Here is a 13153-nt window from a genome sequence, read left to right on the forward strand (position 1 = left end):
AAGATTAACATTAATATTATGAAAAATAGAGTAGAGGATAATTCATTAGAGGTAATTACATGGAGGTATTGGGTAAACCTCTGTGTCTTGAAGATTGGAGGGAGGGTGGATGGGACAAAGCAAGATTGTGGATTGCGATTTGTTGCTGTACTGTAACATGGTACAAAATCTGGAAGTCCAATAAATATTACTATTGAAAAATAAAAGTAAAAGAGAAAGACAAGATTCTTCCTAAGTGACTATGGCCTGGCATCCAACCCTTCTGTTCAATAATGAATTAATCTCCTCCTGCCTGAGGGCCCATCAAGACAGGCACCTATGGCAGTGTCTTTGGACTACATCAGAAAGAGTTGGGGAAAATGGGGGAAATTGTGTTCTTTGCATGTAGAATCATCTTCTTTGTGTGGGCTTCTGTAACCTACTGGCCTACTGTGCAGGGCTGTAGTTTGGTTCCTTAAAGGCCAAAAGCCAAGCAGCCATTTTCTTAGCTCAGAGCTGAGGGAGCAGAGCCAGCAGGCAGCCTTTAGGGTATGTGGCGCCACCTGATTGGTCAATAGCCTTGGAGGAAGAAAGTGGGTGAAACTAAGACAAGGCCAGAAGAAAAAGGAACAATTTTAAGTCAGTTAGGCAGCGTGTATTAAACTTTAAGAAAAATAAAGGGGACAGAATCCCTTACAGTTGAGTGACACATAGTGCCAGGCATGTAGCCGGGGGGGGGGGGGGGACTTGTGGGGCTTCAGCCCCCCCCCCCCTGAAATTCTCATGGTGGTCCGCGAGAAGGCCTTACTGGTACATTATTTAAACTGTTATGTTAATTCATATCATGATCTGATCACCATTCTCAATATATCCCTTATGTATGGGGGCATTGGGGTAACGATACAAAAGGGTAGACCCTCTTTCACTCAGACTCAGCCCCCCCGAACCAAACTCAGCCCCCCCCCCAAAACAAAAACAAAATCCTGGCTATGAGCCTGCATAGCGCGCTATTCCTAACAGCTATTAGGGTAACTGTTACGGCTTCCATCTTTAAAGAAGATGGAGAATTTATTTACCCCCATCACACACGATCACCTCTTCCTGCCTCTAGCTCAGCTATCTATCCCAAAGCACCATTCTTAAGACAGACACCACTCTTTTACCTTTCTTCTCAATCCTGTTACACTAGAGGAGATCCAAGGCACCATTCTAACTTTCTAAATATTACATTAAATATAAATATAATAAAAGTGAATGTATGCATCTATGTATGTATGTGGCAATGTCTGTGGTTCCCACTTCCAGAGATGACCGTGACTCCCACCGATTATGGATCAGGACCAGGTTTGGCACACAGAACCCACATGACCAACAGAAAATATTAGAGGGATTTTTTTGGGGAGAGGGGATTGACCTTGATTTTGGGGAGTTGTAATTCAACCGCATCTGGACCAAACTTGGCACACAGACCCAATTTGGCCAACTGTGAATCCTGATATTGGATAATCACTGGTCACATCACCAAGTGGACAATTATGAGTTGTTAGGATCATAACCTATTGCATTAGGACCAATTGGGAAAACCACAATCTTTCAATCTTTTAAGAAAAGAAATGGTGTCCACATGGTTTATGCTTGGCAAATGGTTTTGAACTCTTGGATTGATTTCCTAGTGACTCTTAACAATTAACAATGAACGGTGCTCCATGCAGTCATGCCGACCACATGACCTTGGAGGTGTCTACGGACAATGCTGGCTCTTCAGTTTAGAAATGGAGATGAGCACTACACCCCAGAGTCAGTCATGACTGGACTTAATGTCACCTTTACCTTAACAATTAGGAACAGAGAATATGCCAATACACAAAGCATATATATATATATATATATATATATATATATGGTAGATCTGCAGAAGTATTATATAATACTCAAAATATATCTAATCTCCCATAAATGTCTTGTACCTATTTCATGCTCTCAGAAGACAAAATTCAAGTTAGATTTCTTTAAAATAGCTTGTTTTATTCACAACTTAGAATCATAGACTTGGAACCTCATGGGCCATCCAATCATAGACTTGGACCTCATGGGCCATCCAGTCCAACCCCCTGCCAAGAAACAGGAAAACTGCATTCAAAGCACCCCCCACAGATAGCCGTTCAGCCTCTGTTTAAAAGCTTCCAAAGAAGGAGCCTCCACCATACTCCGGGGCAGAGAGTTCCACTGTTGAACAGCTCTCACAGTCTTCCTAATGTTCAGATGGAATCTCCCTTCTTGCAGAACCGCCTTCAGTGAAATTTTGGTTAAATAATTAGGGGAATTCAAGATTAACATTAATATTATGAAAAATAGAGTAGAGGATAATTCATTAGAGGTAATTACATGGAGGTATTGGGTAAACCTCTGTGTCTTGAAGATTGGAGGGAGGGTGGATGGGACAAAGCAAGATTGTGGATTGCGATTTGTTGCTGTACTGTAACATGGTACAAAATCTGGAAGTCCAATAAATATTACTATTGAAAAATAAAAGTAAAAGAGAAAGACAAGATTCTTCCTAAGTGACTATGGCCTGGCATCCAACCCTTCTGTTCAATAATGAATTAATCTCCTCCTGCCTGAGGGCCCATCAAGACAGGCACCTATGGCAGTGTCTTTGGACTACATCAGAAAGAGTTGGGGAAAATGGGGGAAATTGTGTTCTTTGCATGTAGAATCATCTTCTTTGTGTGGGCTTCTGTAACCTACTGGCCTACTGTGCAGGGCTGTAGTTTGGTTCCTTAAAGGCCAAAAGCCAAGCAGCCATTTTCTTAGCTCAGAGCTGAGGGAGCAGAGCCAGCAGGCAGCCTTTAGGGTATGTGGCGCCACCTGATTGGTCAATAGCCCTGGAGGAAGAAAGTGGGTGAAACTAAGACAAGGCCAGGAGAAAAAGGAACAATTTTAAGTCAATTAGGCAGCGTGTATTAAACTTTAAGAAAAATAAAGGGGACAGAATCCTCTACAGTTGAGTGACACATAGTGCCAGGCATGTAGCCGGGGGGGGGGGGGGGGGGGCTTGTGGGGCTTCAGCGCCCCCCCCCCCCGAAATTCTTATGGTGGTCCGAGAGAAGGCCTTACTGGTACATTATTTAAACTGTTATGTTTATTCATATCATGATCTGATCACCATTCTCAATATATCCCTTATGTATGGGGGTATTGGGTAACGATACAAAAGGGTAGACCCTCTTTCACTGACTCAGTCCCCCCGAACCAAACTCAAAAAACACCCCAGAGTCAGACATGACTGGACTTAATGTCACCTTTACCTTTACCTTAACAATTAGGAATAGAGAATATGCCAATACACAAAGCATATATATATGGCAGATCTTCAGAAGTATTATATAATACTCAAAATATATCTAATCTCCCGTAAATGTCTTGTACCTATTTCATGCTCTCAGAAGACAAAATTCAAGTTAGATTTCTTTAAAATAGCTTGTTTTATTCACAACTTAGAATCATAGACTTGGAAGAGACCTCATGGGCCATCCAGTCCAACCCCCTGCCAAGAATCAGGAAAATTGCATTCAAAGCATCCCCAACAGATAGCCGTTCAGCCTCTGTTTAAAAGCTTCCAAAGAAGGAGCCTCCACCACACTCCGGGGCAGAGAGTTCCACTGTTGAACAGCTCTCACAGTCTTCCTAATGTTCAGATGGAATCTCCTTTCTTGTAGTTTGAGGCCATTGTTCCACATCCTAGTCTCCAGGGCAGCAGAAAACAAACTTGCTCCCTCTTCCCTATGACTTCTTCTCATGTATGTATACATGGCTATCATGTCTCCTCTCAGCCTTCTCTTCTTCAGGCTAAACATACTTCATGCACTTAAATATACAGGCACATTTCTTGTTAGTTTAAACTTTAAAACATTCTGATTTGTGTCTTTAACTTTCAGTCTTTATCAGTCTCTTTAACACGATACAGCTCTGTACAACTCTCTTCTATAACTGTTTTCAACTGTCAACTTCAATGGTCACTCCTGAACTGTCAACTTTCAAACTGTGTTCTAGGCAGTCCCTGACCTGGTCACATGGTCTGGAGCTCCTTGCACAACGTCAAGAACATACAGTTAGGAAAAAACTGCATACCAAACAACACATATACACCTCAGTGCATAAAACCACATATTATATACAGACAGGAGGCTTGAGAAGGTTCCCTATTGCCAACAACTGGTGGGGTTCGACGAGGATTGACCCACAATTTTGGAAATTGTAGTTCACCAATAGCATAGTTTTTGGGAGATGTCATTTCACAAGGACTTTAGCCTCCTCTGCCAAAGAATGCGGGTGCATAAAAAATGAAAAAAAAAATTATAATGGCTTATTCCTCGTAATGAAGGCTGTTTTTCCTGATGGTTCTTTCTTTGGATTGTTTTGGGTTTTTTGGACTATATGGCCATGTGCCAGAAGCATTCTCTCCTGACGTTTTGCCTGCATCTATGGCAAGCATCCTCAGAGGTTGTGAGGTCTTGTGAGGTTCTTTCTTCATTATTCTCATCTGGATTAAAGCCTTTATAATCCTGAGTATTTCCTCTTCGTCTTCCTTGAAGTATCCCACAAATATTAATAAAAATATTTTTACATCCATGGAATGATTTTCTTCTCCACAAGCTAAGAGGCAGTCATTTGTGACAACACAGAAAAGGTTTTTATTTCAAGAGCTCCTTCATAAGTTTGATTTATTTTGAGAAGTGAAAATGAAAACCTTCCCCAAATTAAGGAGGTCCCCAATCTTCATTCTACCTTTTTGATCATTTATGGAGCTAATGGACTCTTAGGGCCTGACCAGCTGAAATGTTGGGACGGGTTCTGCAGAGAGGCTAAAATGGCAATCTGAGCTGCTTGTCTTCTCTGTGCCCACTACACCCTTCTGGATTCATGAAACACTAAGAGAAAATGTGGATAATTCATTGCTTTCTTTTCTTCCTAGCTGACTTTATGCTGGCTTGAGGGTTTTCTCTAGGAATTGCTTCTCTTCCATATCAAGCTTCAACCTGCATTATAGTTTCTGTGTAGAACCGCCTTCAGTGAAATTTTGGATAAATAATTAGGGGAATTCAAGATTAACATTAATATTATGAAAAATAGAGTAGAGGATAATTCATTAGAGGTAATTACATGGAAGTATTGTGTAAACCTCTGTGTCTTGAAGATTGGAGGGAGGGTGGATGGGACAAAGCAAGATTGTGGATTGCGATTTGTTGCTGTACTGTGACATGGTACAAAATCTGGAAGTCCAATAAATATTACTATTGAAAAATAAAAGTAAAAAAGAAAGCCAAGATTCTTCCTAAGTGACTATGGCCTGGCATCCAACCCTTCTGTTCAATAATGAATTAATCTCCTCCTGCCTGAGGGCCCATCAAGACAGGCACCTATGGCAGTGTCTTTGGACTACATCAGAAAGAGTTGGGGAAAATGGGGGAAATTGTGTTCTTTGCATGTAGAATCATCTTCTTTGTGTGGGCTTCTGTAACCTACTGGCCTACTGTGCAGGGCTGTAGTTTGGTTCCTTAAAGGCCAAAAGCCAAGCAGCCATTTTCTTAGCTCATAGCTGAGGGAGAAGAGCCAGCAGGCAGCCTTTAGGGTATGTGGCGCCACCTGATTGGTCAATAGCCTTGGAGGAAGAAAGTGGGTGAAACTAAGACAAGGCCAGGAGGGAAAAAAACAATTTTAAGTCAGTTAGTAGTTTGCATTTTGAAAATGTAGGAATAAGGAGGGTTTGGGTTAAAAGTGGAAGCTCAGCTTGTGTCATATTTTTAAATAATTACTTCGAGGAAGAACTGTTGTTTTTAACAGACCCTGGTGATTGGGCTGTTTGTAGTTAAGGAACTGTTTTATGGAAGGCTCAAAGTTTCTTGGGTATTATTATTATTATTATTAAACTTTATTTGTATCCCGCTAGCATCTCCCGAAGGATTTGATGTGGCTTACAACAAGGCCTCAATACACAACATAACAATACACCTAAAGCAAAATAAAACATTTAAAGCAGTATTAAAACAACAAAACCACAAGCAATAAACAATACATCAAACAGGATAAAACTAGGCCGGGCCAGAGTAAAGGGTTGTTGTTGTTTATTCGTTCAGTCGTCTCCGACTCTTCGTGACCTCATGGACCAGCCCACGCCAGAGCTCCCTGTCGGCCGTCACCACCCCCAGCTCCCTCAAGGTCAGTCCAGTCACTTCAAGGATGCCATCCATCCATCTTGCCCTTGGTCGGCCCCTCTTCCTTTTGCCTTCCACTTTCCCCAGCATAATTGTCTTCTCTAGGCTTTCCTGTCTGCTCATGATGTGACCAAAGTACTTCAACTTTGTCTCTAGTATCTTTCCCTCCAGTGAGCAGTCGGGCTTTATTTCCTGGAGGATGGACTGGTTGGATCTTCTCGCAGTCCAAGGCACTCTCAGAACTTTCCTCCAGCACCACAGTTCAAAAGCATCTATCTTCCTTCGTTCAGCCTTCCCTAAGGTCCAGCTCTCACATCCGTAGGTTACTACAGGGAATACCATGGCTTTGACTAGGCGGATCTTTGTTGCCAGTCTGATGTCTCTACTCTTTACTATTTTATCGAGATTGGACATTGCTCTCCTCCCAAGAAGTAAGCGTCTTCTGATTTCATGGCCACAGTCTGCATCTGCAGTAATCTTTGCACCTAGAAATACAAAGTCTGTCATGGCCTCCACGGTTTCTCCCTCTATTTTCCAGTTGTCAATCATTCTTGTTGCCATAATCTTAGTTTTTTTTGACGTTTAGCTGCAACCCGGCTTTTGCGCTTTCTTCTTTCACCTTGATTAGAAGGCTCCTCAGCTCCTCCTCGCTTTCGGCCATCAGAGTGGTGTCATCTGCATATCTGAGGTTGTTAATGTTTCTTCCAGCAATTTTCACCCCAGCTTTGCATTCATCCAGTCCCGCACATCGCATGATGTGTTCTCCAGCAAAGGATCACCGCCTTGTCGGGGCGCTGGAGCTTGAGCACCTCAATGATGTCATGAGCGAAACCGTGAAGGGACACCCAAGACGGGACGGTTGTGGCAGAGAGGTCAGACCAAGCGTGATCCCTGGGGAAGGCAATGGCAAACCACTCCAGTATCCTTGCCAAGAAAACTAAATGGACCAGTACAACCAGAGTAAAGGGTACAGGATCAAAAATTGCTGATGTGACAGGTGATATGTAAGGATTATAGGGCAAGTGCAGTGTGTAGTGTCCGGCAATCTTAATTCTAATAAAGCGCTTCTGGGACTTGGTATTGGAGACTTGGTATTGGTATTTAAAGTTTTTGACTGGAACCTGCCATTCAAGCTCTGAAGTACTTCTGAAGCCTCAATGCTCTGTACCAATATTACTACAACCATAAACTTTGGTGCCTATTCTAAATAAATAAATAAACATCTTTCTTTGTTTATACCAAACAAAAGTCTCTGAGTGTCACATACAAGCTACACATATTAGGAGGTAGCCTATTGAAATGTTCTGTATTTGATGGCAGTGTGTATTAAAACTAAAGAAAAATAAAGGGAAGTGAATCCTCATCAGTGAGTGACACATTGTGCGATATTCCTAACAGCTATTAGGGCATCAGTTACAGCTTCCATCTTGAAAGAAGATGGAGAATTTATTTACCTCCATCACACAGGATCACCTCTTCCTGCCTCTAGCTCAGCTATCCATCCCAAAGCACCATTATGAAGACAGACTCCACTCTTTTACTTTTCTTCTCCATCCTGTTACACTAGAGGAGATCCAAGGCACCATTCTAACTTTGGACTAAATTGGACTAAATTCTCAGACATGTTAGATGACATGATCACCAGATTGGACTAAATTCTCAGACATGTTAGATGACATGATCACCAGATTGGACTAAATTCTCAGACATGTTAGATGACATGATCACATCGGTCCGCCAATCCCTGAGGAATACAAGCATTTTATTGAAATAGTGAAAACCCGCATACCCACCCAAAAGACCCCCTTCCCCTCTGATGTCACAATGCCTCCCCCTCCCTTCTTCTCCTCTTCCTCCTTCTGATGTTGCAATGACTCCCCAGGCAACTGAACTGTTTCTGCCTCTCAGCCTCTTCAGTGCTTTCTCTTGCCTCCCTCTGCCCTCAGTCTCTGCCTCATCGTTGCCCTGCCTTTCGTCTCTGTCCTTATCTCATCTTGCGCTTCTCGGTATTTGTGTTCAGTTTTTGTTTATTGGTATACTTTTATATATATATATATATATATATATATATAATTTTATTAGATTTTCCATAATACAATGAAAGTCTGGGAACAATAGCAATATAGAAAGAGAGGAAAAAGAGAAAAAAAGAGAAAAAAAGAATGAAAATTAGAAATAAAAAATGACAAATGACAAAAATGAAAAATAATGAAAAATACAAAAATACAAAAAAGAAAAAGTAAAAAAGAAAATTGACTTCCATTCCATCATCTTGGTTAGTGTCCTTTTATTATTAAAAATATTCCTTGAAAAATAAATGTCTATTGCAGTGGTTCTCAACCTGGGGGTCGGGACCCCTGAAGAGGTCACGAGGGGGTGTCAGAGGGGTCGCCAAAGACCATCACAGACAATAGTTTCTGTTGGTCATGGGACTTCTGTCTGGCCTAATTCTATTGTTGGTGGGCGTCAGAATGCTCTTTGGTAGTAGGTGAACTATAAATCCCAGCAACTGCAACTCCCAAATGTCAAGGTCTATGTTCCCTGAACCACCCCAGTGTTCACATTTGGGCATTTTGAATATTCGTGCCAAGTTTGATCCAGATCCATCATTGAGTCCACAGTGCTCTCTGGATGTAGGCAAACTCTAAAACCCAAGGTCAATGCCCACCAAACCCTTCCAGTATTTTCTGTTGGTCATGGCAGTTCTGTGTTGCAAGATTGGTTCAAGTCCATTGTTGGTGTAGTTCAGAATGCTCTTTGAATGTAGGTGAACTATAAATCCCAGCAACTACAACTCCCAAATGACAAAATCAATCCTCCCATCCCAGCCCCACCAGCATTCAAATTTAGGCATATTGGGTGTTTGTGCCAAATTTGGTCCAGTGCATGAGAATACATCCTGCATATCAGATATTTACATAACGATTCATAACAGTAGCAAAATTACAATTATGAAGTAGCAATGAAAATAATTTAATAGCTGGGGGTCACCACAACATGAGGAACTGTATTAAGGGGTCGTGGCATTTTCGCAATTTCGCAATTTCTCCAGGTAGCTGTGGAGAGGGTCCCAATTTGTTCTTTTTAAAGTATTGCCTGTATTTTTCTTCAGCAAAAAAGTCAATTCATCCATGTCCATAATTTCCCTGATTTTCTCTATCCACTCTTCTATAGGTGGATTTAATTCTTGCTTCCATTCTCTTGCAAAGATAATTCTGGTGGCATTTGTAATAAATGTAAAAAGGTTATCTTCTTGTTCATTTAATTGTAGGTCTAAATCTGTAAACCTAATAAATAATACTCCGTTTTTTTGTGAACTTTATTTTTAAAATCTTCTGTACTTCTTTGTGTATTTCCGTCCAAAACTTGGATGCTACTTTACATGTCCACCACATATGGAAAAAAGAGCTAAGTTGCTCATGGCATTTCCAACACTTATCTGAGACTGTTTTATACATTTTAGCTCATTGTTTAGGCGTCGTATACCATCTGTGGAATATTTTTATCCAATTTTCTTTTAAATCCATTGCATATGTGTATTTCAGTTTTTTTATTTCACATTTGTTCCCATTCTCTCATTTGAATTGATCTTCTTACATTTTAGCCCATTTAATCATGCAGTTTTTCACCTGTTCTTTTTCGGTTAGCCAAGTAAGTAATATATTATAAATATTGGATATCACTTTCTTTTCCAATTTTAAAATCTTGTCCCAGGTCCCTTCTTCCCAATTGAAGCCCAACTTTTTATCTTGGTTATAATAATTTTAATCTGCATATAATGTGGCCATGTGATATGAGAGAATGTCTGTTTCAGCTCCTCATAAAGTTTTATATTATTCGTATTTATGTTTAACAAATCTCTATAAATTGGCCATCTTCGCCATCCCAAGAGTCTTCTCTGATGTGCTTCCATTGGGGAGACCCATAAAGGTGTTTTGCTATAAAAATATCTTTTGTATTTTTGCCAGACTCTTAACAGAGACGCTCTGACAAAGTGATTTCCAAAATTCTTTTCCTTCATTTCTCTTTCATACCACACGTAGGCATGCCAGCCTACTCTTAGGTCATTCCTTTCTATATTTAAAAAGTCTTCTTTATTCAGTAGAATCCAGTCCTTAATCCATAGCAAAGCTCATGCATCGTGGTAGGCTTTAAAATCAGGAAGCCCCAAGCCACCTCTAGTTTTCTTATCAATTAAATTATCGTATTTTATTCTTGGTCTTTTCCCAGCCCAGATAAATTTTAATATCTCTTTCTTCCATTTTATAAAAATTATTTGACTTCTAATCACTGGTAAATTTTGAAAGAGAAACACCAATTTTGGTAGTAATTTTGGGCGAACAAACTGAAATTAAATCCAGACAAGACAGAGGTACTCCTGGTCAGTCGCAAGGCCGAGCAGGGTATAGGGTTACAGCCTGTGCTGGATGGGGTCGCACTCCCCTTGAAGGCGCAGGTTCGCAGCTTGGGTGTGACCCTGGATTCATCGTTGAGCCAGGATCCCCAGGTTTCAGCGGTGACCAGGGGAGCATTTGCACAGCTTAGGCTCGTGCGCCAGCTGCGCCCGTACCTTGGGAAGTCTGACTTGGCCACGGTGGTACACGCTCTGGTCACATCCCGCCTTGACTACTGCAACGCTCTCTACGTGGGGCTGCCCTTGAAGACGGCCCGGAAGCTTCAGCTAGTCCAGCGCGCGGCAGCCATGCTACTAACAGGAGCGGGGCGCAGGGAGCATACAACGCCCTTGTTGCTCCAGCTCCACTGGCTGCCGATATGCTACCGGGCCCAATTTAAGGTGCTGGTGTTATCCTACAAAGCCCTAAACGGTTCCGGCCCAAAATACCTTTCGGACCGCATCTCGGCCTATGAGCCCACGAGGGCCTTGAGATCGTCTGGGGAGGCCCTTCTCTTGATCCCGCCTGCTTCACAGGCACGTCTGGCGGGGACGAGAGAGAGGGCCTTCTCGGTGGTGGCCCCCCGGCTGTGGAACACCCTCCCTGTTGACATCAGGCAGGCGCCCTCCCTTATGTCTTTTCGTAAGAGCCTAAAGACATGGCTATTTGAGAAGGCATTTAACTGAGTATACATCATCTGATAATGACAACTGAAACGGAATATGGATTACAAGTTTGGTTATGATTTACGATAAGACGAAGCGGATCATTTTTAGTGTAATTATTGTAGTGTGTATTAGTGAGATGTTGTTTTTTCGATGTGCTTTATTGTAAACTGTTTTTTATATATGTTGTACACCGCCATGAGTCGCCCTAGGGCTGAGAATGGCGGTTAATAAATGCAGGAAATAAATAAATAAATAAATAATATATTCACCTTAACTAAAGAAATACGACCTAATAATGCTATATCTTCAGATATTTCCATTTTTGTAAATCCTTTTGTATTTTTTCCACACCACTTCGTAGTTATTCTTTAATAATTGTCCATTCTTAGTCATGATCCATACTCCTAGATAGTTTTTGTTTTTTTTTTACAATTTCCAGACCTGTTGGTCCCTTAATCATGTCCCGTTTCTTCTTCTCCGCTCAAAACTTCCTTCTCTTTTCTGTTCATCTACCCACAAGGTAGATGAACAGATTTTAGTTGCTGTTATTCGAATCACACACAAGCAAGTAGAAAGGAAGAAATCAGAGACGCATCCTGCTCACCATGATGTTGTCTTGAATCCAGACATCAGATCTGCGAGTGCTGTCCTGAAAGAGACAATTATAAAGTACCTAGTGTTGGATTAGGATTGACCAAATGCTTTATTCTATAAGGTTCTTCTGCTCTTTCAGACAGATATTTTTAATTTTTAATGTGTTTTCTGTAATATTTATTTATTTATTTATTTATTTATAGTATTTATATACCGCCTTTCTCACCCCTGGGGGGGGGGGGGGACTCAAAGCGGTTGGCAGATAAATAATGGCAAGATTCAATGCCTTACGTTGGGCACCGATACGATGCCAATACAAACAATTACAATAGTAAAACCACAATTAAACATAAATCACAATTAAAACAATACATCAACAAGTATTAAAACAATGAAACAGTCTCGTCAGTCGAATCGCCGTTCCAGTCAATGTCCCTCTAAAATGCTACATACATCAACTGTTCGAAGGCCTGGTCCCAGAACCATGATTTTATTTTTTTTCTAAAAGCCTGGAGGGAGGGAGCAGATCTTACCTCATTTGGGAGTGTGTTCCATAGGCGGGGGGCCACAGCCGAGAAGGCCCTGTCTCTCGTCCCCGCCAGACGCATTTGTGCTGTTGACGGGAGCGAAAGCAGGGCCTCTCCAAATGATCTTAGATTACGAGGTGGGATGTACGGGTGGATGCGTTCGGACAAGTAAGCTAGGCCACAACCGTATAGAGCAGTGGTTCTCAACCTTTCTAATGCCGTGACCCCTAAATAAAATTCCTCATGTTGTGGTGACCCCCAACCACATTTTCGTTGCTACTTCATAAGAGTAATTTTGCTACTGTTATGAAATGTAATGTAAATCAATAGGAGCATAGTGTCTAGATCTAAGGAAGTAATGCTACCCCTCTATTCTGCTTTGGTTAGACCACATCTGGAATATTGTGTCCAATTCTGGGCACCACAATTCAAGAGAGATATTGACAAGCTGGAAAGTGTCCAGAGGAGGGCGACTAAAATGATCAAGGGTCTGGAGAACAAGCCCTATGAGGAGCGGCTTAGGGAACTGGGCATGTTTAGCCTGAAGAAGAGAAGGCTGAGAGGAGATATGATAGCCATGTATAAATATGTGAGAGGAAGCCACAGGGAGGAGGGAGCTAGCTTGTTTTCTGCTTCCTTGGAGACTAGGACACGGAACAATGGCTTCAAACTACAAGAAAGGAGATTCCATCTGAACATTAGGAAGAACTTCCTGACTGTGAGAGCCGTTCAGCAGTGGAACTCTCTGCCCCGGAGTGTGGTGGAGGCTCCTTCCT

At 41.6% G+C, this 13153-nt stretch overlaps 1 long non-coding RNA gene across 2 annotated transcripts in view; it reads right to left on the minus strand.

Annotated features, from left to right (window-relative positions):
• Positions 1-13153, minus strand: part of LOC137095777 (uncharacterized) — an 82314-nt gene that overhangs the window by 23192 nt on the left and 45969 nt on the right. For both annotated transcript variants that reach the window (XR_010908913.1, XR_010908914.1), the window contains exon 2: positions 11861-11905. This is a non-coding gene — a long non-coding RNA (uncharacterized lncRNA). The remainder of the gene's footprint in view (positions 1-11860; positions 11906-13153) is intronic.

The sequence above is a fragment of the Anolis sagrei genome (assembly GCF_037176765.1).
Source record: "Anolis sagrei isolate rAnoSag1 chromosome 6 unlocalized genomic scaffold, rAnoSag1.mat SUPER_6_unloc_1, whole genome shotgun sequence".
NCBI classification, from domain to species: Eukaryota; Metazoa; Chordata; class Lepidosauria; order Squamata; family Dactyloidae; genus Anolis; species Anolis sagrei.